This window comes from Panthera tigris, chromosome B2 (assembly GCF_018350195.1).
Source record: "Panthera tigris isolate Pti1 chromosome B2, P.tigris_Pti1_mat1.1, whole genome shotgun sequence".
Classification (NCBI taxonomy): Eukaryota; Metazoa; Chordata; class Mammalia; order Carnivora; family Felidae; genus Panthera; species Panthera tigris.
The window spans coordinates 22015406-22040456 of record NC_056664.1 but is presented as its reverse complement, the minus strand read 5'-3'; the positions used below and the strand labels follow the sequence as shown (position 1 = coordinate 22040456).

At 40.1% G+C, this 25051-nt stretch overlaps 1 long non-coding RNA gene across 1 annotated transcript; it reads left to right on the top strand.

Moving 5' to 3' along the window:
• The first annotated feature begins 1175 nt into the window (after nt 1-1175).
• Nucleotides 1176-20013, top strand: LOC122238357. Its single transcript, XR_006217268.1, has 5 exons — nt 1176-1220; nt 5802-5863; nt 17660-17744; nt 18135-18308; nt 19847-20013. It is a non-coding gene; the product is annotated as an uncharacterized LOC122238357 (long non-coding RNA).
• The last annotated feature ends 5038 nt before the right edge of the window (nt 20014-25051 follow it).

The following is a 25051-nucleotide window of genomic DNA, read 5'->3' as shown; positions in this document are numbered from 1 at the left end:
AGGAAGAAAACATCAATTATCCAGGGAAATGAACCGGAAGTTGTAGTTTCACAGCTTCCAAGAGGCCAAACTGTCTACAAAAGACAAGTCCATTTTATTTTTTTCTCCAGTAAAGCAATTACTGTCCTTCTCTTGGTGTCGGGTGCTCTTGTCACATCTGACACACCAGTTTGATTGTCCAGAGAATGAGCAAAACAATGAGTCCTTAGAGCACAGGGCTCTCCGAGGCTGCCGGCTCCAGGGTGCATTGGGTAAACATTCCACTTTGGCAGTAGAAAATTAATCTTTCAAACAAAAATGCTTTGTCACAATTCCACTCCCACAAATGATAGAGAAAAGCGAGAAAGGACTCTGGGCCCTATTTCTTCAGGAAGTGCTGAAGAAAGATATTCAATTAGAACAGGTATTGTAGGTTGGAGTCCTCATTTATAGGTGGGCCAGGTTGTCCAGGACATGTGGCCAAGAGGTACAGCTTTGGCAGTATGAGAATATGGAGATGTCAAAGAGTAGTTTTGTTTGGTGCTTTTGACACATCTTTCCCACCTGGGCTGATTGTTACCCACAGTCACATTGGAGACAGAATTATGACATGAGCCTGGGAAGCCTCTGGCATGGCAATGGGGGTAAGTAGGAGGTGTTCAGAGGAAAATCACTTTGGGAAAGTATTCAAACCACCACAACCATCTTTTTATTCTAAAATATTTTCCTTAGAATGGCCCAGAGTGTTGAACTTAGAGGCCTCCTACTCTGGTCAAAAGAAAACATTTTTGAAGTTGCAAAGCAAACTTCGAACCCCAAAGAATGAGGTGGGCTGCCTGTTAGGGATCCTTCCAAAAGAGTGCTTGTCACTGAGAGTCTGCCCCCCACCCCTCAGCTCACTGAAATCATGAGAAGGGAAAGTACCTTCCAACTTCCAGGGCTGTGGAACAGTGCTGGAGGGCAGTTGGTGGGGGCGGGGGGTGGGGGTGGGGGGGCTCTGCCAAGATAAGCAGCAGTGGTCACAGCAAAATCAAACAGCAACAGGGACAACTGGACACTGGGAGGGGGGCAGAGAGAAGGGAAGATTATAACTGGGTTGGGTCTGGCTATAGGCAGCTGAGTATAGTGTTGAAAGAGATGAATTTCACTCCATGTTTTTACAGTTGTCACCCAGGTCTTGATGACAGCTTAATGGAAACAGGAATCCAAACTGAAACATTGTACACTGTTCACCTTTATAAGTAAGTTACATTTATGGGATCCAAAATGAAGAACTACCCTTCCTCTCTCTTATCAGATGGAAACAGCCAGACAAAGAGGACTAAAGCAGCTCCTGATATCAGGGATGGGTCTGAAAAGAAGTCAGTGAGGCTGGGACTGTGTGTGGAAAGGATTAGGACCTCATGTAGATAAATCAGATCTTGTTAAAATAAAGAACTTCAGATGACATTATTAAAAGACAAAAGGCAAGTGTTAGGCTGGGAAAGGATACATGCAACAGATATACCCAACAAAGCACTTGTAGACTAAAATATGTTTAAAACTCCTACAAATCAGTAGGAGTAATCAGATTTTAAAATATGAGCAAAAGACTTGGAACAACACTTTACAAAACAAGATATCCAAACGACCAATAAGCATGTGAAAAGTTACTCAACATCATGACTCATGACAGAAATGCAAATTAAAACATAATTGAGATACTAGCAAATACTGCCCCATGCACATGGGCAACACACAGGTGTGTGCACACAAATGACCAAGATTAAAAAGACTGGAAATTCCAAATGTTGGCAAGAATACAGAACAACTGAGACCCTTGTACACTGCTTCTGGGATTGGAAAATAGCACAGCTACTTTGGAAAAGTTAGCAGTTTTATCTAAAGATGAGTTTATGCAACATTCTGACCCAGCAACGCCACTAATGGGTGTAAACCCAATAGATGTGAGGCACCAAAGGACATGCAAGATGGTTCATAACAGCTTTATTCATTATAGCCCCAAACTAGAAATGATCCAAATGACCATCTGTGGTCAGATGAATCAATTGGAGTGTAATTGTAGTTAATACTATGTAGTATATATATGTATATATATATGTATATATATATATATACATATATATATAGTATAATTGTATATATACTTAGTGTATATGTATAGTATAATTGTAGTATATATACGTAGTATGTGTGTGTGTATATATACATATATATATGTGTATGTGTATATATGTGTGCATATATATATATATAGTATAATTGTATATATACTTAGTGTATATGTATAGTATAATTGTAGTATATATACGTAGTATGTGTGTGTGTATATATGTATATATGTATGTGTATATATAGTATAATTGTAGTATATATACGTAGTATGTGTATATATATATGTGTGTATGTGTGTATATATATATACATATGTATGTGTATATATGTGTGCATATATATATATACATATATATATAGTATAATTGTAATATTATGCTACAGCAGAATGTTGAATGAATGAAGCCAGACTAAAGAAGAACAACCCATGAATGATTCGATTTATATGAAAAACCAGACAATAGTACTCTATGGTGACAGAAGCCAGAAAAATGGCCACATTTTAAGGAGAGTTACTGGCAGTAAGGCACCCAAAGGAGCCTTCTGAGATGCTGAAAATGCTCTGTATCTTGATCTAGGTGGTGGTTATAATGGATGTATGCATGTGTGAAAATTTATTGAGGTGCACACAAAAAGATTTATGTGTTTCCCTGTATGTCAGTTGCACCCAGATCAGAAAGTTGCAAAGTAGTATGATGCTGCTGCTTTTTCTTCTCCAGGTCCTTTGCAGGACTCCAGCTCTGTATTTACCACGTCGTGAAGGAATTATTTCCCTTCCCTATTATTTGCAAGTTGTTTGCAGATGGGCATCATGTCTTTTTTTTTTTTTTTTTTTTGGCCATTTTTTAAAATTTATATTCAAGTTAGTTAACATACAGTGTGATCTTGGCTTCAGGAGTAGAACCCAGTAATTCATCTATTACATAGGTCACCCAGTGCTCATCCCAGTAAGTGCCCTCCTTAATGTCCATCACCCATTTAACCCATCCCCCCCCACTCACCTCACCTCCAGCAACCCTCAGTTTGTTCTCTATTTAAGAGTCTCTTATGATTTGCCTCCCTCTTTGTTTTCATCTTATTTTTCTACCCTTCCCCTATGTTTATCTGTTGAGTTTCTCAAATTCCACATACGAGTAAAATAACATGATATGTCTTTCTCTGACTGACTTATTTCACTTAGCATAATACATTCTAGTTCCATCCATGTTGTTGCAAATGGAAAGATTTCATTCTTTTTCATCACCAGTACTATTCCATTGTTTGTATAAACCACATCTTCTTTATCCATTCACCAGTTGATGGATATGTAGGCTCTTTCCCTAATTTAGCCATTTTTGACAACGCTGCTCTAAATATTGGGTACCTGTGCACGATGTTGTATTCATCTGTATTTCTCCACTGCCTAGCATAGTGCTTGCTATAGAAAAGGTACTCAATAAATCTGTGTTAAACTGTTCCTAAAACACTCTAATCCCATGTCATTTAGACCGTCAATCATGCATATTGTTCACCTCCTACTTTACCCTTTGGTTGTAAAGGTAAAGAATGGGAGCAAACCTGGATAATCCTTTCCACTTGTCAAGCCTTCAGATGACAAAAATATGTTGAATTCTCCCACCTGGGGTGGCCTGTTTAAACCAGAGGTTCTCAAGATTGAAGAGCATAACATTCAAGTGCAGAACTTAGTAAATATGCATATTCCTGGTTCTGCCCCCAGACACTCTGGTCCACAAGGTTAGGGAAGGAGTTCAGGTCTATACTTAGAACAAGCACTCCAGAAAGTTCTGATCATGCACACTATGAGAAAAACAGGCTTGGACACACAAAACTTCTGGCTTTCTAGAGATTATAGGACACTGAATACTAAGTGAATAATGGGACATGCCCCCTCACCTAAGAGGAGACCACCACAGTTTTAGATTCCCTCCCCCTAGGGTATGGGGTCTCTGGTGAGTCTTTCAAGAGAGGAATTTTTTGGAAACACCTAGATTAAGTGTTCTCGTATAATCCATTCGATTCCACCTTTCTTTGGAAATCAAGAAGGATACAACATCTTTAATACAACTAAGGAAACAGTTGTTATAGCTAAGCTTCCACTTCTGAGGTAACGTGTTACCGCACATTGGGAAAAGAAGGAAGCCCTGTGAGGTTCAATGAGAGATTTTTCTTTTTCTAAAAAAAAAATGATATTCAGGGACATTTTTGCCAATTTTTTTTTGAGATAGAGATCTTAAGGCCATGACACAAACTGACAAGAAGCTGAAAACTCCAAATCAAGACTGGCACCTTGTCCCTAGTTTCCATCAGTAAGTTGAGAATGGGTTGTCAGAGTCAACGTTTTCCTTATGTTGAATTATTTTATCACGTAAATGGTGTTCTTTGGAGAAAATATACAGAAACAAGGGAGATCCATCAGCCTGAAGGTTAAGTTTCTCTTCTCTAAGCACTGACTATATATATTATACATATATATGACATATACATATATATTATGTATACTTTATATATATGTGTATATTATATATACTTTATATTTATACACATGTACATTATATACATATACATACATATTATATATACTTCATATATACACATATACGTGTATATATAGAGAGAGAGAGACCGAGAGAGAGAGAGAGAGAGAACATAACCAAATCCTGCAGTCAGTGGGTTATGCTTTACCGTAATTATTACTCTATGGAGAAACCACTCAGAATCTAGGCACTCCTATAATTTATCTGGGTTAATGTATCTGTAATGCAAAACCAACAAATCAAATATAAATACAGAGCTAAATAAATATATAGACAAACCATGTACAAACACATGAATGTATGTCACAAGCCAAGTACTTGGCCATCCAGGAAAATTTAGCTTAGTTTCTCTGACTGGAATGTAACAAATAGCCTTTTGGTTTTGCTTTGTCATCTATTTCTTCCTAATGCAAACAAGGAAAATATTCTTGAAAAGCAGCTGTGAATGGATAGTGACAAGTGGTTTCCTGTGGTCTAAGAACAAGCCAGCAATTACTGCCCGTTAAGTTCTTTTAAATTCCAGAGGCAAAGGAAGTTCAATAATGTTGTATTGGCATCATGGTTATTGAATGAAGAGGAGGAATCTTGAGATAAAATGGGGCTGGTTTTTTTTTTCCTTTTAGAATGAAGTTATAAATATTTTCTCTACAGACACTACAAAATATCAGAAGATCTCTGAGCTTCAACATGGCTCCCTGCATGTCTTTGAACAATGTAAATGGTGGAAATGATAGAACTAGGGGCAAATGTCAACTTTCCCCAAAGAAGTCCAGCAATACTGGTTTCCTAGGAGACCTTGGGGTAGCTCTTAACCTCTCTGGGCCTTCATCTCTGCATTGACAGCTCTCTGAAAATGCTTTCTGGTCTGCTGACTCTGATTTCGTTAAGGCAGGATAGAATTCAGGGGCTATAATAAAGTCTTTGGGAAGAAAGAGCTGGAATCCCAGGAAGTAAAATTTAGATTATGAGAGTTTGTCCTCTGTGGGCTTAGGCTTCTGAATTCTCTCCTCTCTTCCTTCCGTGTCCAATATTGTAATTACTAGGTAAAGCAGAAGGGTATTCAGTTTTTGGGATTCCAGGAGAGTAGAGGGGAGCAGAGGGAGTGGAGATAGCATATATTTATTTCCTTGTTTATTTATATTCCTTGTTTCTGTCTCCTTCATTATCTATCAGGTGGCACCAGCATCTTGCTTACTGCTGAGTCCTCCAAAGGCTGGCACAGTATCTGGCACATAGTAAGTGCTCACTAAACACTAGTTGAGCTGATGAATGAGGCCACAGATGGATGGGTGGAGTCAGGTTTCTGTATGCCCCTATGTCTCTGTGGGGGTACTCCAGGCAGTGCCTACCCATAGCTCAGAGCCCAAGAGCTAGGATGAACAAGTGGGACTCTGGGGGTTCTTGAGATGGGAGACATTCTGTGTTAAGGCTGAGAAAGTCCTGGGCAAATCTGGACAATTTAGTCACTCTACCTAGAGACATATATATTTTTTTAAGTTTATTTATTTGTTTTGAGAGAGAGAATCCCAAGCAGGCTCCATGCTGTCAGCACAGATCCCAACGCAAGGCTTGATCCCATGAACCGTGAGATCATGACCTGAGCCAAAGTCAAGAATCGGACACTGAACTGAGCCACCAAGGTTCCCTCTACCTAGAGACTTCTGAAGGTCTTTGATACCTTACATGAAAGGAGAGTAGGGTCAAAGTATTTATTATCCTTTCAAGGTTACCTCAGCCTGGCTTATCCTCTGATTGAAGGTCATGGCTCCTCTCAGGTAGTACCCTCTTCCCAACTCTTCCCTTACAGGCTCCTGTAATTGCTCTATGTCTCTGGGGCCTTGGGTGGTGACAGCTTGGCTGCTACTAAGCCTGAATATCTACACCATCACTTGTGGTTCTTCTCTACTCTCCACGCCTTAGCAAATAGTCATTTTCCAAATAAACCTTCCTGGAATTATCTAAAGTTGAATCAGCCACTGTTTCCTGTGGGGACTCTGACTGACAGGAGGAGAAAATGGGAAATGTAGAAATAAGCATCCTGAGAAATCATTAATATGCAAAGACATTTAACCTTCTAAGCCTCCAGGTTCCCCATCTGTGAATCTGTAGCCACCTCACTGGGTTGTTGAAGGAAGCAACTAAGAGAATGTGCTTAAGGCTGTTTGTTAGCATATCAAAAGCACTCAGCATTATTTTTTAAGCCACTGTTATTGGCTATTGTTTTTCCTTAGCTCTTTTTCACAACAGAACAACCTGGGAGTGATCAGGCTTGCCTTCAGTTTGAGAAGGGTCCCAGAATTTCACCTCTCCAAAGGGCATGAAATATTAAGCAGAAATATTATAGATTTAAAATTTTAAACATGTATGAATTGCTATTCTCTTACTTCAGGGCCTTGAGTGAAACCCTTAATGTTCTATATGTTTTGAGATATAGTGGTAAGTCTGATGTCTGTTTTGGGGGCAGGTAAGAGGTGGAGACTTTGTAAATTTGCAGGAAACCCCCTACTTGATGAATGAACCCATATCTCCAGGCCAAGCCAGGCTGCTGAAATCCATAGGCCACAAAATGAAACAATTTTGAACTCAAGAAAAAGGTTCTAATTTCCAAATTAATGATGCTGTGACCTGTCTGCAGACCTTAGGTGAAAATGGGCTATTGAAAATGTCCTTGGGGGCGGATCAGCTTGGAGGCTAAACATTAACAGCTGTTAAGATTTTTCTTCATTACAATAAATAAAGTACAAGCAAGAACATAAAAATTCTGTGATGAAATAAGATGATTTAGGAAAGACAGAGGGGTGGGCATACACTCAACTTATTCCAAAGCGAATGAAAACACACACACACATACACACACGAAATGCTTTGCACACAACTAAGAAAAATGGGAACAAAGAAGGACTATATATGGGGAAATAACACCAAAGTTCATAACAGCAAGGGCCAAATTAAATTATGTTGTAGTGTGTTAGATAGTGTCCCCCCTCTGCCCGACACACACACAAAATTCATGTCTGCCTGAAACCTCAGAATGTGTCTGTTACGCCCAGAATTCGTGATCCCCAAAGACCGCCAGGGAGCCGAGTCCGATGTAAAAGCAAAAGAGCCTTTATTCGAGCTAGCTCGAGCTCAATCCCCTACCAGCACCAACGCATCGGAGAGAGAGGAGTTTCAAAAGGACAAAGGTTTTATTGGGGCCTAGAGGCAGTTGGTGAGGTAATGGCTGTGGCCTCAGGTGATTATTGGCTGGGGAAGGGTCTGAGTCCTGTTAGGCAGGTGGGGGGGGGGGGTGTTACTCAAGGGGAGGAGGTGTGGTCAAGGTGAAGGACACAGAACAAGATGGAGGCAGCCGGCATAGGCCCGCCCTTTCAGTGTCCTTATTGAAATACGGTCTTTGTGGATGTAATTAGTTAAGGGTCTCATAATGACATCTTCCCGGATTCAGGTTGAGCCCTAAATCCGATTACTGGTATTCTTGTCAGAGAAAGGAGAGGGAGATTAGGATATAAAAACACATGGCCACATGAAGGTGGAGGCAAAGATTGGAGAGAGGCTTCCCCAAGACAAGGAACATTGGGAAATGCAAGAAGCTGGAGAAGGCAAGGAAGGAGCCTTCCCTGGAACCACTGGAAGGATCCTGGCCATGCCGGCATCTTGATCTCAGATTTCTAGCCTCCACAATTGTGACGGCATAAATTTCCATCGCTTGAAGTCACCCAGTTTGCAGTTATATGTGACAGCAGCTCCAGGAAACCAGTGCACACATCAAAGTTCTTTCCATACTTCATACAGCAGGAACTCAATAAACGCAGTTGCTTGGACAAGAATCTGCTGCACTGCAAAACCATGAAGGTCCCACCATGTTTACATTGTGGTCTTGTCTCAGAGTGAAGACCCAGCACTTCATGCTTCCCGTTTTAAATTTTGCAACCAGTGCATTTCATGTAGAACAAGCACAGAGTTCAGAATATGGAGCAGTCAGATTGAGATTGATGTACCTGCTAATCAAGTCTGGCATTGTATTTCCAAACCGATCATTCCAGAGGAAGTCACTGACTAATTACAGCCCACAGGAGACTGGTATCCAGCCCTGCAGGGACGTTTATGTTACCCGCATATCTCTCAAGCAGGGCCCTGTGAAGATACTATGCCAAATCTTTGCAAGGGTGTAGGTACAACCCCAGGCCTCCATCATCCATCCATCCAGTGCAGAATCCCAGCATGAGATCCCTTGTCCAGGAATATTTTTAATCCCTCTTCAATGTCCCCATATACTTCACATGGCCCTAGTGAGGATTCTTTTCTCCATTTTACTGCCCACCTCTTTCCCTGCTGCTGAAGGGAAGCCCACTGTGGTCTCCCTTCTTTTGTTCTTAAATCACACTATTTCTTTTATCACTGCAATGCTGATTTGACTCCAAGTTGGCCACACTTGTGTTTCATGACTGTGCTAGTGTTTTCCATTTGCCTCTCCCCTTCACTCTCTACTCTTCTCCTGGGTACCCAGACATCAGCCTCAATGGCTTCATCATCAGCCAGACCACCTTGCCCTAGCTTGTGGTGAGGTAGGGGACATACTGCCCAGAAATGGGAGGATGGGAGGAGAGACAGGTCCAGTCAGGGTATTGATTCCCCTCCGCTCACCCTCTGTGCCAGGCCTCTGTCGGCAGCTACAGCTTCTGCTGGAGCCCCCGTTGCAAAGCTGGAAATCTGTGATCCTTCAGGTCTGGGACTGCAGACTGCTTTCTGCTGGGGAGAATCCCTGACTTCCAGCCTCTCCCTCGGACTCCCTCAGCTCTGTCCCCACATCTACAAACAGTGCCTCTTTTAAATTCTTTCCACTTACACCTCTGATACAGTTATCATATCAATCCTTATTCAATATTTTGCCTAGCTACAAGCACTGAACACACACACACACACACACACAGCTGATCTGTATCACATAAAAAATACGGTTTCAAAATCAGACACCCCTAAATAAACACTTATGCCATTGCATTGCTCTGTTCATCTGAGTTATTTAGTCTCTGTGAGTCCCAGTTAACTCATCTGTGAAATAAGACCATATACCTTGTAGGTTATGAGGAAACTGAAATGAATGAACACAGAGCATTTCTTGTGTGCCTTTTCTTCACCTCCTCATTCAACTTCCTACCAATACTCCAGAACCTGTCTGGCGATCACCCTCTGAGCTGTCTGACTTCCGAGATGACCAACCCTCTAGTTGTCTAGCCTGTTTCTATGTACTGTCAAGGTAAGGCCCTTGCTAACCAGTCTCTTCTTTAGGCTAGTGTTTGGGTGGTCCTGCCCACACATCAAAGCACCTTCCCATAGGGATTCACCCCAGCCTCAGTGCCTCCATATCAAGTGGGGCAGATATGCTATTTCCAGAGGAGGTCATTGAGGCAGACAGACAGGTGAAAGAACCTGTCCACGGTCACCAAAATTCCATTACCAAGTCGGTGGGGACTCTGTTCCCACCTTGTTGCCTCCATTCTCCTGCAGGAGATCCCATTCACTTCAAGGTTTCTGGTTCCCTTTGATGTGTATGATATACGCCAGAGAAGATGGTAACAATGACAACTCCATGTCACCAACCATGGACCAGGGTGGGGAAGGTTGGAAAAGGAACTGTGGAGGAAGTCTCTGTGGGCACAGAACCAGCCCCCATGCTTTGCACACAACGACTTGGACGGAAACAGATTCGCTTCTCAAATTGATGAATTGGCAGATGGACATCCAGCTGCTGGGTGTTCCCATCCTGATTGAAAAGCCTGCGTGACATGGCCATGAGCACTAAACCAGGAAATGAGTCCTAAGTAAGACCCTATTCATCCCTCAGCCCTTTGGAATTGTGCCTGGTGGGCACAGCGATGCATGACAGAGGCTAGTCTGGCAAGAATGCAAAGTTGTCATTTCACAAATAAGGAAAAAGTTGCATTCATCCCCAAGATTTCTGAAAAAAAGAGAAACTAATTCTGTGAAATGTGAACAAAGGCAGCATAGAAGGGGAAAACTCAGGATTTGCTACTGGAGACTTCACTTTTAAGATTCATTTCGGCAAAACAAAAAGGAAAAGAAACATTAATATCTCTTTCATGAACAATATAAAAGTAAATAGACCCATAAAAGGAGGCTGAAGAAAGAATCCAACCCACTTGCTCACCAAAGAATCTTCAAGAAGGAAATATGCTTCCTTTAACAATCCCCAAATATTCAATAAAAGGTTTAGAAAGAGTTGTTTACATCTACTTTGTTTTGGAATTTAATTTTTGAATTAAATTTATTTAACTTTTTAAAAACCCTGAATTTACAGAAGGCAAGTAAAACGGTGAATAACAGATTGTGACAGGTTCTATGTTCAGCAAACGAACCTCCTCAAACCATAACTTCTGGCAATACTGATGGCCAGGATGGTCATCCAGACTGACAACTAAGATGGAAGGACAGATCACCCACACCCACTCATCAGAAAAGTGAGAAGCTCTGCTTCATAAAAGCAGGACATGCCCACTGCCAGAAGCTGAAAAGCTAAGAAAAACCTCTCAGCAAAGCAAATGAAAATAGTTACTAATTTCACATTCCGGAGGTGCTCCTTGTTAATATTGGGGAATGCTTTCCCATAGCTTTCTAGTTCTTATGTCAATAAAATAAAGAAATAAGATTTCAGTATAACTAGCATGTAAATATAAATAACGTGAAATATAAAGAAAATAAAGTTGCACAATATGCGAGCATTTTGGTTCACCTCTACCATAATTTATTTCGTCAACCTCCTATTATTAGTCCTGGTGATCTCAGATCTTTCCATGATAAAGCCAACAAAGTTCTGTTTCCAACGTTTAAAATAAATTTAGGGTGTGTAACTTGGTGCAGCCACTATGGAAATCAGTATGAGAGTTTCTCCAAAAAATTATGAATAAAACTACCAAGCGATCCAGCAATTCCACTGTGGGGAATATATCCAAAGGTGGTGAAGACACTAACCCAAAAAGATATCTGCGTCACCGTGTTCATAGCAGCATTGTTTACATTAGCCCAGACGCGGAAATGACATAAGTGTGGATGAATGGATAAAGAAGATGTGGTATATGTATGTATACTTACACATGTATATAATAGATGAATATTATTCAGCCCTTAAAGAAAAGGAAATTCTGCCATTTACAACAACATGGATGGATCTTGAAGGATATTATGCTAAATGAAATAAGTCAGATGGAGAGAGTCAAATACTATATGAATTCACTTATATGTGGAATCTAAAACAAAAAAACACCAAATCATAGAAAAAGTGATCAGATTTGTGGTTACCAGAAGCAGAGGGGAGGGGGAGGGGAAATTGGGGGAAGGTGATCAAAAGGCACAAAATTCCAGTTATAAGTGGTAGAGGGTATAATGTACAACATGATGATTATAACTAAAACTGCTATATAATCTACAGGAAAGATGTTTAAAAAGTAAATCCTAAGAGTTCTCACAAGGAGAATTTTTTTCCTTTAATTTTTCTTCTTTCTTTTTTTTATTGTATCTATGAAAATTGGATGTTAGTCGAACGTATTATGGTAATCATTTCACAACATATGTAAATCAAACCATCATGACGTATACCTAAAACTGGTACAGAGATATATGTCAATTATTTATCAGTAAAACTGGAAAAAAATAGGGGTGCCTGGGTGGCTCAGTCAATTGAGCATCTTACACTTGATTTCGGCTCAGGTCATGACCTTGCAGTTTGTGAGCTCAAGACTGACATTGGGCTCTGGGCTGACAGTGCTGAGCCTGCTTCAGATTCTGTGTCTCCCTTTCTCTCTGCCCTTCCCCTACTCGTTCTCTCTCTCTCTCTCTCTCTCTCAAAATAAATAAACATTAAATTTTTTTTTTAACTGGAAAAATAAATTTAGTCTCCTGATCCTAACTGAAAAGAAAAACCAAACAACCAAATTCCATGCCATGCTTCTATGAACTTTCCATGTTATTTTAGACCCCAGGACCTTTGCACATGCTATGTGCTCCATCTTAAATGCTCCCTGCCTTCATCTGACTACAAACTCCTAGCTTTTGGTGAAAGGGGCTTGTTTGCTTGGTCCCATATGTATTCATCAGAGGGAAAAAAGAAAAAAAAACTTATGGTCATTCCCAGAAGGAAATAATATGAGAAGAATAATTCCAGGTTTTCTCTCCTCCTTTGCTCAGTGCTTCTAAGAGGTATCATGTAAGAAAAATGTAGCATTAATGAGCCCATCTTTCTCCAGTGGATGGAGTTCATGCTAGAGCTCAGTCTCGTGTGACTTCCTTTTTCTGCACTTCTGCTTTAGTTGTACTTGCTCTTAGGGGAGGCTGACCAAGGTCATACTTCTGGCTGGGTAAATACACTTCAAATTCAGTTATGGTCTTGCTGCAAATCCATACGTTCCTCGCATAAAGTCTTAAGCGGATGTTTTGATAGCCATCTGATTTCTATGTATAGAAATCTGTATATCCTTCAGTGTTCAGAACCGGTTCAGAATTTAGAAGTCCTCCCTGAACCACATTCCTCATAACAGAATTAATCTTTTATACCACCAAAGTAGTCATTTACAAAATTAGTCTGCAGTCACACTGAATACACTGAATCACAATTATTTATTTATATATGCATATTTATTTAGAGTCTAAGAACTCTTTGGGACAGAGACTATGTCTTATTTATTCATCTTTTTATTTCCAGCATAATACCTGACACATAGGAGACACTAAGTAAAAAACGGTTAAATAAACAAATGGCAAATTGCCAATAGTGTCACATATTTTAAACAATCAGACCAAGGGGCACCTGGGTGGCTTTGTCAATTGAGCATCTGACTTTGGCTCAGGTCATAATCTCATGGCTCATGAGTTCGAGCCCTGCATTGGGCTCTGTGCTGACAGCTCAGAGCTTGGAGCCTATTTGGGATTCTGTGTCTCCCTCTCTCTCTGCCCCTCCCCCACTTGTGCTCTGTCTCTCTCTCTCCCTGTCTCTCTCTCTCTATCTCTCTCTCTCTCTCAAAAATAAATAAATATTAAAAAATATTTTTTTAACTTTAAACAACCAAACCAAATTTTATCCAGATAGGTTCCCTAGAAATACTAGATTATTATAACCATAAGACGTCCCATAACACTGATTCTCACACTTTAGTGTGTTTCAGAATCATCGAGAACATGGTACAATTTCTGGGCACCCAGAGTTTCTTTTTTGTTTTAAACTTTTTTTTTTAACATTTATTCATTTTTGAAAGGCAGAGAGAGACAGAGGGCGAATGGGGCAGGGGCAGAGAGAGAAGGAGACACAGAAACAGAAGCAGGCTCCAGGCTCCAGGCTCCGAGCTGTCAGCACAGAGCTCAACATGGGGCTCGAACTCATGGACCACGAGATCATGACTTGAGCCAAAGTCAGCTGCTTAACTGACTGAGCCACCCAAGCACCCCGTCTGGGCCCCCAGAGTTTCTGATTAGCAATTGAGACCCCTGGATTTATATTTCTAACAAGCTCCCGGGTGATGGTGATGCTGCTACGCTGGGGTCCACATTTTGAGAACTACTATTCTAGAACAGTATTTTCCAAACTATCATCAGTATCACCTCTGGTGTTTGTGAAATTTCCAGATACCGCTATAATATTCTGATTCAGAAAAGTGGACACGATTCTACTGCAGCAAATTTCATGCATGATTGTATTGTAGCCAAACCATCCACAGACAACTGAAAGTCCCTGGACTTGAGCCACACTCACAAGTAAACTTTGGAATGAAATGTAAAGACTGATTTCCTGGCCATTGTTTTCTATGGCTTGGTTGAATGATTAAGTGAAACAATTTTCTGGGGAAATCTACTCTGTGATTTTAGCTAAACTTTACTATTTAATTCCTGACTTCATCATATACTATAGAGGACTCTGAACTTTCTGATCTGGATACAGCAAACCTCCGAGTAACAGTCTCTCAATCAACAAATATTAATTAGGTACCTATTAAGCAAAAGTCACAATGGAGTCCCCAGCAGAGAAAGAAAGAAGCAACATATTTAGTTGTCTTCTAGAAAGATTTCATCAGCTGGTTGCAAAGGTAAGAAGTAGACATATTTTTTTAAAAAAAGGTAGCTAAAAATTCCAAATAACAAATGACAATTATCAAAGAATGCAGGTGAAGGAATGCTGAGGTCACTTGGAGGGAGAGGGGGATGCAGCTAAACCTGGAGAACTGAAGAGAAAATCATTTGAGGGAGAAGACATAGCATCTGAAGACAAAATTGAGGGAGGATTATGCCTAGAGAAGTTCCAAGGAGAGTTTGAGACTCAAGCCAGTTGCAAAAGAAAAGTCTTAGCAATAGAAGTAGGACATCTTGGGACCACTGGGGTGGCTCAGTTGGCTAAGTGCCCGACTCCTGATTTCAGCTCGGGGCATGATCTCGTGGTTTCTCACTTCAAGCTCTGCATCAGGCTCTGCACCAGTAGGCAGAGCCTATTTGGGGTTTTCTCTCTCCCTATTTCTCTGCCTTCCGGTGCTCACTTTCTCTCTCTCTCTCTCTCTCTCTCTCTCTCTCTCTGTCTTTCTACCCTCTACCTCTCTCCCTCTCTCAAAATAAATAAATAAACTTTATAAAAAATTAAAAAAAAAAGAAGTAGGACATCTTTACTTCTTTAAAAACAGCAAGGGTATCTTTGTCAATTAGCTATTGGCTCTCTTCTGCAGATGACATTGCTCTGGAATAGTACGAATGATTCCTTAGTGCCATCTGGCATTTTCTGGCTAAGAACAGCTCTTGTGCTGAAAACGCAAAGATGGTTGCAGCAAAAATAGCACAGAGAAAATGGTGGCCTATGTTTATTAACATGTCTTGGCATATAGAAGTAGGAGTCGAGGACTGCTAGACTTTATAGAAACCACATTCATTTTGGTGAGCCATGAGGCTCTGGAATGCCTTTCTCCACTAGGCAATAAAATTATTCAGTAATTATAGCCTTTGATAAAAGAGGTTCAAGTAGAAATTAAATAGGCTTCTGATGAATAATAGCCCTTGATTTAATTTTGAAGCAGACATGTGTGTGACCACCCACCCTTTAATTTACTGGAGGAATGATATCATCAAGGGGTTTCTTAGTTATTGAAAACTTTGTAGAACTTTCTAAAATAATCCTTTAAGACAACCTTCTATTCATCCCATCAGTGAATATGAGACCACATATGGACTTAGAAATTGAAAATATTGAATGTTTCTAAATCAAAAGCAGGATGCACTAAAATAAGATATAATTGCTTATGTCTTGCTACATGAGCAACATCAAGGGACTACCTATGGATGAAGAGAGTATTGAAGAGGTTAGTCATTGCCTTGCTGCCTTCATGCTCTTAAAAATATTATGCCCACATCTGAGCTTTGGTTAGGGGATATGACCTGACCACTGTGTTTTTGCCAATAAACTAATCTCCTGGGAAGCAGCTCTATAGGCAATGGTGGACGCAACTCAACACTGGTCAATCAGATTAAATTCTGTCTCATAAAAAGTTGGATTCAGCACACTGAAAGATTGGGTCAGTTCCCACCAGGAGCCAAGACAAAGTCACGTGGACTTAAGACTGGTGGCCAGTTGAGCCATAAACAAGCAGAGGCTCCAGTCTGTGTGAGAAGAGATCCATGTCCTTCATTTGAGAACCTGCTCTGTTAACTGTTCATAAACATGTTCCATGTTTCTTCCTTGATCAAAATGAATCTTTACAGTTTTTAACTGAATAGATATCACTGTAGGATCTAAAGGGGATCACACTGGCCCCCTCTTAAAATTTCAAAATTCCTTGGAATACTGGATGAAATCAGCTGACAGTATCCCAAGTCTGTCCTGTGGCAATGACATGAATGCTGTGGACATTTTTTTTTTTTTTTTTTTTTGTAACCACAAGTTTTCCAGGAATGTCTGTTCTTCCCCTATAATGATTAGAGAAAATTTCACATAGCCTGACCACTCTGCACATTCACATAGCTTCAAGGAACCTTAGTCATTGGCTCAGGATTCCTCCTGAATGTAGTGTGACACAACTTTGGCAAAAGGCCTTTAACAAAGTCCTGTGAGTGCGAGCATGGCTAACGAACAACCCACTGTAACTGGAGGCTATTTTCATCTCATACCCGAATTCTTCAAGAGATTCTGTTGTAAGTTCTGTGGAACTGTCTTCAAAAATATCTTCCCTAGTTGTCTCACATCCCTGCCCCTACCCTAACCTTCCAAACCCATTCTGGGCTGGATGCCATTCTGTATTCCCCACATAACCCACCAAGTATACTTTTATGTTTGAATGTACGTACTAAAGCATGATGATATTTTTGAAACACTTATTTTTTCCTTGTGATATTTTCCCTCTTTCCCCCTTGTATTTCCTGCTCTCATTCAGTATCCCTATTCATAGTCAAACAGATATCTCTTCTGGATTCATTGCCTCAAGGAAGGACAGAAGACAGAAATGGTCTACTGGCTTAGGTTTTTGTATTTCCTAAAGCCCCCCAAAATGAAGGAAATTACACCAACACATCACAATAGAGAGTGTTCTAGAGAGAGGTAAAAGGTCTTAAGGTCTCTGGAGAAGGGGAGACCTCATATCAGTCCAAGGCAAGGCCTCCAAGAGATAACTAGACCTCAGAGGGAGACCATACCTGAAGTGTTCAATTTATTTTCTGGACCAGCAACCACAACAAAGGTCTATTGGACTTCCAGGGCAATGAAGACAGCAGCATTCATGAGATGGGTAGACTGGCTTCTTTCCATATTCTGGGAGCCATGATTCTGTTGTAGCCCTAGTAAGATAGAAGACGACAGTAACAAATGAGATTACATTTCTACTATCCTAATTGCAATAGAGTTTTAGATCTGAATCAAGTACTTGGAAAGGAATTAAGTAAAGTCAAAGGTACACTTTTTAAAACTGAGCCTTACACTTGCCATATCAGTGTTCTGCAGTCTTGTAATCAAGTAGATACATGAATGGGATTGGTCTATCTGTATTCTCCTACAGACTCTCTGGAGCATGTGTTTTCTGTGTGCTGGAAACCCTGCCGGCAAGAACATTCACCTCATGTATGAAGAACCAAGTTTCTCTGGTAAGTTGTTCACTTAATAATCTCTGTGGTGCATGGTAAATTGGTCAGTGAGACAAAGATCCTTCAATGAGATTAATAATGTAGGCTGTTTTTAACTCCTTATCACAAATGGTTTAAAAGAGGGTTTGTATTGCTTGTTCTTATCTAAATTTATTTCATTTATTTGTTTCCTTTTATAAACTTTCTTCTTGCTTGCTTACTTGCTTTCTTCTTTCTAACATGATCTTATTGTTATTTCCAGAGATAACCTGTTAAGCAGTAGAAATATAGATAAGGGATGAGTAGACTTTCAACAAAGAAGTTCATTTTAAAAAAACACCACCATGGGGTGGGGAAGTGTCTGATGCAAGATGGCTGATTGAGCACATGACTGTCTACTCTCTTTGCCAGAGATTCCACTAAAATGACAGTGTCAGAGTGCAAGAAGAGATAAAGCTGTAGCAATGAAGAGACTGGGAATGAAGGTCGATTGTAGATGAAAGACTTCAACAGATTTCTTGAATATGAAAGCAGATGGCAATATGTTGATGGATGAGACAGAGTAGAGGAAGCCAAAGTCCAAATGTGAGTATGAGGGGAATTTCAGGGGAAGTGGCTGCCAGTTATCCTGGCAGAATGCCAGTGAATGTCTAGGTGTAGGGTTAGTGGTCACCTCATCCCATCCCTTACACATGGATAGACCAAAGGGAACCAGGTTTTTACATCCAGAAGTGAGAGGAAAAATAGCTGGAGTAATTTCTCTAAATAAATGAATGAATGGGCTGAAGAGGAATTTGTATTTTAGTGTGAGTATTGGTCTAAGAGTAAAGCTCTCCATGTTCTGGCATTTGGTGGGAGGAGGTGAAACAGAATGTCTAACTAAAGCCTTGTTTTTCACGTACACATCCTAAGCAAAATCTGCCTGTTAGCTGGCCCTGTGCATTAACGTGGAGTTAGTTCCTTGTCTCCCTTCCCATTGAGGAGCTAATCACAATCGTCTCAAAAAGCATATCAATCCAAATTCAGAAGAAATCAACAATGGATAGTGATCATTAAGAAATTCTTCATTTATAAATATGACTGTACAAACAAGATAAGCAGATATCTGAGGAAAACTTCATTTCCAGAAGGAAATGAAAAGGCCAAAATGCATGAAGTCTCAAGGAAATAGAAATAATTCAGGAACTAGAAAGAGATTTTTTTTTAAGTATTTAATAAATATCTTCAAAGATATTTGAGAAGACATTGTATTCCTAAAATAAGAATAGTATGATTGAAAAGGGAACAATTAGAGAACAAGAAAGCATTACTATAAATTAGAAATATAGTACCTAAAATGTGAAATTCAATACAAGGGCTGAAATATAAAACCAAAAATCTCTCCTAGGTTTACAAGGAGCAAATTTGAGGATAAAGATAAAATTTATAAAGGGTTAATACAGATGCAGAAATCCACCAGTTGGCTAAGAGGAATTGAAAAAAAGAGAACAGAGAACATGAATGGGAGATGTTTTTTTAAAGAAATATAGGCTATTTCTTCAAATGGAAGAAAGACAAATCCTCACATTTGATGAATTCATTGAGTACTGAGCAGGGGGAATGGAAATAGCTACACAGTTAGCACATCCTTTTGAACACCAAAGACAAAGGAAAAAAAAACATAAAAACTTCCAGAGAAAAATGCAAGGAACCACCCAACTTCTCATCATTAGTCACATTAGATTTGGAAGATAACAAATCAATGTTTTCAAAATTCTATGGGAAAAAATATTTTGAACCCATAATTTTATACCCAGGCAAACTAGCATTGGGTGAGAGTAAAATAAAAGTATTTTAAGACATACAAAGACTCAGTTACAGTACAGTACAGTTACCATACAGTAAAACCTTGGATTGTGAGTAACTTGTTCCACAAGATGAGAAAACATTTCTAATAAGTTTTAACTTGAGAAACAAGCAATGCCTTGCAATACGAGTAGTATGTGATACTGAATGTCACATGATCGCAACTGAGCCAATGGTTCTTGAAATGCACTTTGATATATGAGTGCTTTGTATTACCAGCATGTTTCCAGAACAAATTATGCTCACAAACCAAGGTTTTACTGTATTTTCTGTCTTAGGATGACTTCTGAGTATATACCCCAGGAAAACCAAGGAGAAGACCAAAAAGAAGACATGGAATACAGGATTGGCCTTGAATCCAGGAGGTCACTGAAGAGAATCCCAAGGATGACAGCTGTGCAGCAGATCCAGACAACAGGTCCAGATTAGAAAATTCTTGGAAGGACCTCATTGTAGGGGGCTATGAGTAGATAAAAGGATTCTATATAATAGTAATTGGCATTATTGAAAGGCTGGATACATATGAGATTGTGGTGGGGACCTAAGATTCTTTTATAAGTAAGAAAAAAGAATTCCAACTAGAAGTACCTGGTAAACATGAAGAAAAAAGTCAGGGTTCAAAAATGAAGGGACAAAAATAAGACTTGGGTTTTGAGTAACTAATAAAGTATAAGAACAGAAAAATCCATGTGACCTGAAGGCTAGAAACATTTTGCTTCGAGTGCACAGGAATCATGACATTAGACCTGTAGAGCAGGACATGTAATCCTTAGCTCATGCCTCATCTCTGAAGTCAACATTTATACAGTCTTAACAATGTCAATGCTGCTTATTAGTTTTCCAGTTTCGGAGTCCACAGAGAGAAAAAGCACAGAAAATTTAATTATCATTGTAGAATAGAATAGAAATGTTCTGAACTTTGACAAAGTGAAAGTACAGCTCCAGCTGCCGGCACATGGGAAGTGGAAAGGGAGTGGGAGATGGAGGGAAGGGTAGGGGGTTATGGCCCCAGGAATGTCGAATCTAAAGACAGAGTTTCTGGGCACAGAGGGGTGCTTACCAGGGGCTGGGGTTGGGAAATGAAAGGGATGTTGGTCAAAGGGTACAAATTTCCGCTTATAAGATGAATAAGTTCTGGGGATTTAATGTACAGCATGGTGATTAAAGTTAACAATACTGTATTATGTATTTCAAAGTCGCTAAGACAATATAATTTTGTGATGTAATAGATGTGCTAGCTAACTCTATAGTGGTGATCACTTTGAAGTATATAAGTGTGTCAAATCAACATGTATACCTGAGACTTACACAATGTTATATGTCAATTATATTTTAATAAAGCTGGAAAAAAGAGAAGTTTATGGAATAATAAGTGGAGAATTATTATTAATATTTATTGTTATAAAGGTAAAATATACTCACCTAAATTTGAAAAGAAGGGAGAAAAAAAAGTAGAGTGTCATAACAATACAATAAACCCTCCTCTCCTACGGCAGCGATCAGTAATTTAGTCAAAAGGACCAGTTAGTTCTTTACTGCAAACAGAGGTCGGCATGACTAGTTTAAACAGAAAATAAAGTCAGAGTCCCCTAGAGGCTCATGGAACTGGTTACACAGTTTCACACAATGCGGAGCCCAGCTACGCTGCAGGAGGGGGCACAGGGGTCCTAGAATTAAACCCACAGAGAAGGAAAAGCAAATATTAGCTCCTAAAACAGCTTTGTGGTGAGTGGTTTTGCATGGGGCCGCTCTCAGGAAATCTCCTCATCTCCACTCAACTTCTGGCACAGACTCCACAGCCCCTCCCAATGCCACTCAGGCTTGGATGGCAGATGTTCTTCCACTGCTGTCCCCATGAGCCTGAAGCCCTGCTGTCACACTCAGCAAAGAAAGTGAATCCCCTAACAGCAACTTCCTTCTTCTGCTCCCTGCTAGGACATAGCCCAGTGTGGGTGGATCTGGTTAGTAAAGCTGCTACCATAGACTTGCATCTTTCCAGCAGGGGAGGCTGGAGAATGAGTTTTGGCTTCCACCTTGGGGAGGTGGGACCCATAACGTGGGAAATCTACAGAGGAATAGAAATAGAAAAAAAAAAAGGTATTCATAAGACATTGGATGACAGAAACCTGACAATTGTCCATCACATTCAGTGTGACAAATCAAGAAATAAAGTCATATGTGCATGAAGAAACATGGCAGTAATAAGCATAGCATTTGGAAATATGGCATTTGTGCACCAGAAAAAAAAAAAAAAGAAAGAAACAGGTAAAAGGTTGCCCCTACACAGTGGGATTGGGGTGATGACAGAGTGGCAGGAGACTATAACTCTTTGTTATAATTCTGCATATGATTTTATTTTACACATGCATGTGTTACTTGGCTGAAGACCTCAATGATTTTAAAACTCACCCTACAACATTTTAACCATGATGTGTACTCAAAGATACCAAAATCCCTACCGGCATCACCTGCCCTACACAAATTCCAACTTAAAAATTATAGTTTTCTTATAGTTAAACATTAGCTCCATGCAAGTTGGTATTGAACTTACTGAAAACAATTTCTTTTCCCATAAACACTGATTTTCTTTTATTTCAAAGGGAAACTTTTGTTTACGGTCTGTTGTCCTGAAGGAAATATAGGTGGATGTCAATGGTGTGAACTCTGGGAAGGTTCTTTTGTGACACAGCAGTTTCTCAAGGTAGAGTGAAACCTGAACTATCAGGAACAGCGCCTGAGCTCAGCAAGGGTGCTCTATGGAAAACTGCCTCACCATTTCAAAAGTAGTGCCAACACTGTTTCCTGTGTCCTTGATATGTTTCCCATACTCGATTGAGAAACCGAACCAATACTATTTGATTTTTCTTCCCCTTTTTTCTGCTTTGCTGTGCAAAAAGTTTGTAAAAAATAATAGCTAATTTTTCCTATGAACTTATCATTTGCCAGGCACCTTTCCATTGTTTCTTTTATTCATTTATTCAGCTAAGTTTACCTTGTACCTGTCATGTGCCAAACACTGGGAATACAACAACGAACAGTAAGATTGATCCCTGTAAACACTGATGTTGTATAAGACAGTTAAGCCTAAAGAGATTGGATGTAACTTAGATAGGCTCAAGTCCTACATCACCATTAACCAGCTGACTGACTTTAAACCACTTAGCTTAATTCTCTGTTCCTTGGTGTCCTTGTTTGAAATGGGAATATTATTTATCTCAGGGGATTATTGTGAGGTTTAAGTAACATACATGTAAATATTTGCTATTTATATTGTTACCTGTCATTTCAGTGAGGAACAATATGCAGGAATAGGCAATTATGACAGAGCTATAGAGCAATAGGCATGAGAATAGGTATAAAAGTTGTCCACAAGAGGCCACTTATTCCTGCCTCAGTAGCTTAAAGAAGGTTTCCCTGAGGAAGTAAGATCTAAGCTAAGGACAGATAAATGAGTAGGATTGTTAGCGAGAAACAGGAGGCAAAGGGTATTCCAGCTGGAGGGAACGAGGCCAAGAGAGTTTTCTAAAGTATGCAACTTTCCATTACATTCAGGGTGGGTGAATGTGGAGTATGAGTCAAAGTGCAACCAGGGAGGGAAGCAGAAACCAAATCAGAGATTTGAAGACAACATTTATAACTTTATCTTTCTTCTACGAGCAATAAGGAACTATATAATGACATTCAACAAGGGCATATTTTGATCAGGTCTGCCTTGGAGAAATACCACTCTGGCTTCAATATAAAGCATGCATAGAACAGAGGAGAGGCTTGGGACAAGGAGACCCATGAGAAGGCTTATATTGACCAAAGAAAGAAAGAAAAGTGGCCAGTACAGGGTAAAGTGGTGGGGACACAAGGAGGTGGAACCCATAGGTTTGGGCAAAAGATTGAGTGTGAGGGCAAAGGAAGCCAGAGAACACAGTAAAGGAAGCATATTTTAGGGTAAAAGTAATGAGTTTACCTTTACAAGTTGAGTTTGAGATTCCAGTGAGATATCCAAGTGAAAATAACTAGTAGTTAAGATGTGTCTGAAGCCCAAGAGAGATCTGGGTTGAAGCAAGGTAGAAAGATACCCTAACAGCATTTCCCACCAGAGATTTTTCTTTTCTTTATTGAGAAAAGATCTAAGCTAAGGGTCTATGCTAGTAACTTCATGTCGTTGGACAAACAGAAATAATCTTAATGTAGATCTTCCTTGTTTGGTGAAAACCATCTTGGTTGGTTCCCTCTTTAGTTAGATAGGCATGGACCTCACTGTCTTACTAGACGGGTATGAGAAGCCCCTTGTGTTTGAAATGTGTTTTAAAAGTTACTTATGCCATTCAAGAGAGTATGTGCTTGAGTGGGAAAGAGTATGTATTGGTCAGGATAAGCTAGGTTCTGCAGTGGTAACAAATAACATGAACAATACCAGTGGCTTCTGCCAGCAAAGGTTCCATATCTCACTTTTTCTATGTGTCCATTATATATCAACAGTGTTCTGCTCATTATGGTCTCTCAAGTACCCATAATGATAGAGCAACCATATTTCTAACCTTGCTGCTGTCCACCAGAGAGAAAACAGAGCTGTGGAGGATCTAGGACAAGCCATAATATGCTCTTGCCTAAAAGTGGCCCACATTACATCTGCTCACAAGTCACTGGTCATAACTAGTTTCGTGGTCCCACTAAATCAGAAGAGGGCCAGAAAGTGTAATTGTATCCTATACCTGGGAGGTGGAAAGCTTGAAATTTTAGGTAAATGATGTTAATGACTACTACAAAGGGGACTAATGAACTGGAAGCCTATCCCAACCCAGATCTCATAGGAGCAGCCTAGGAATTGCTTTCACTTCAAGATCTTCTGGAAGAGGGCTCCCAGCAGCACCCATGGTAGCAGCTGCTGGCATCATGATTTGGAGCCAACCTGCCCTCTTTCCTAGAACAGGCTCAGCTTCCCTAGCACAGGCAACACTTCCCTCCATGTAGCCTCATCTTCCAATGAAGGTTCACTTGCCACCACATTCCTGAATAGACTTGTCTCCCCTAAAAGGAGGACTCAAATGCCACTGTATATTTGTGTTCTGTGTGGCCTTGTGTCATCCAAGACGCTTCAGTGTCTAGCTGTTGTCAGCATTAGACGTAATCTTATGACATTAAGTGACTAACACCAAATCATCTCCCATTGCTTTGACCCTGGTGCCTTGAGGAAGGAGCTAGACAAGAAAATGGAATGATTTTTAATCTTGGAGGCTTTGCCCAGTTTGGGCAGGAGAACCCGTCCTTGACAGGAGCCCTGGGATATGAGCAACCCACTTTCAAAGTGTCACTTTCATCAGGCAAAACTCTACCCAATCACTAGTGTTCACTGGGAATGTGAGGATTTGATCTGCTGTTCACACTTATAAAACTCACTAAATCTAGCCTCTGTGCAGCACACAACATTCACCAAGCCCATGGAAGCAAAATAGGACCAGGCTGGACTAGACTCTTCCCTCTCAGGG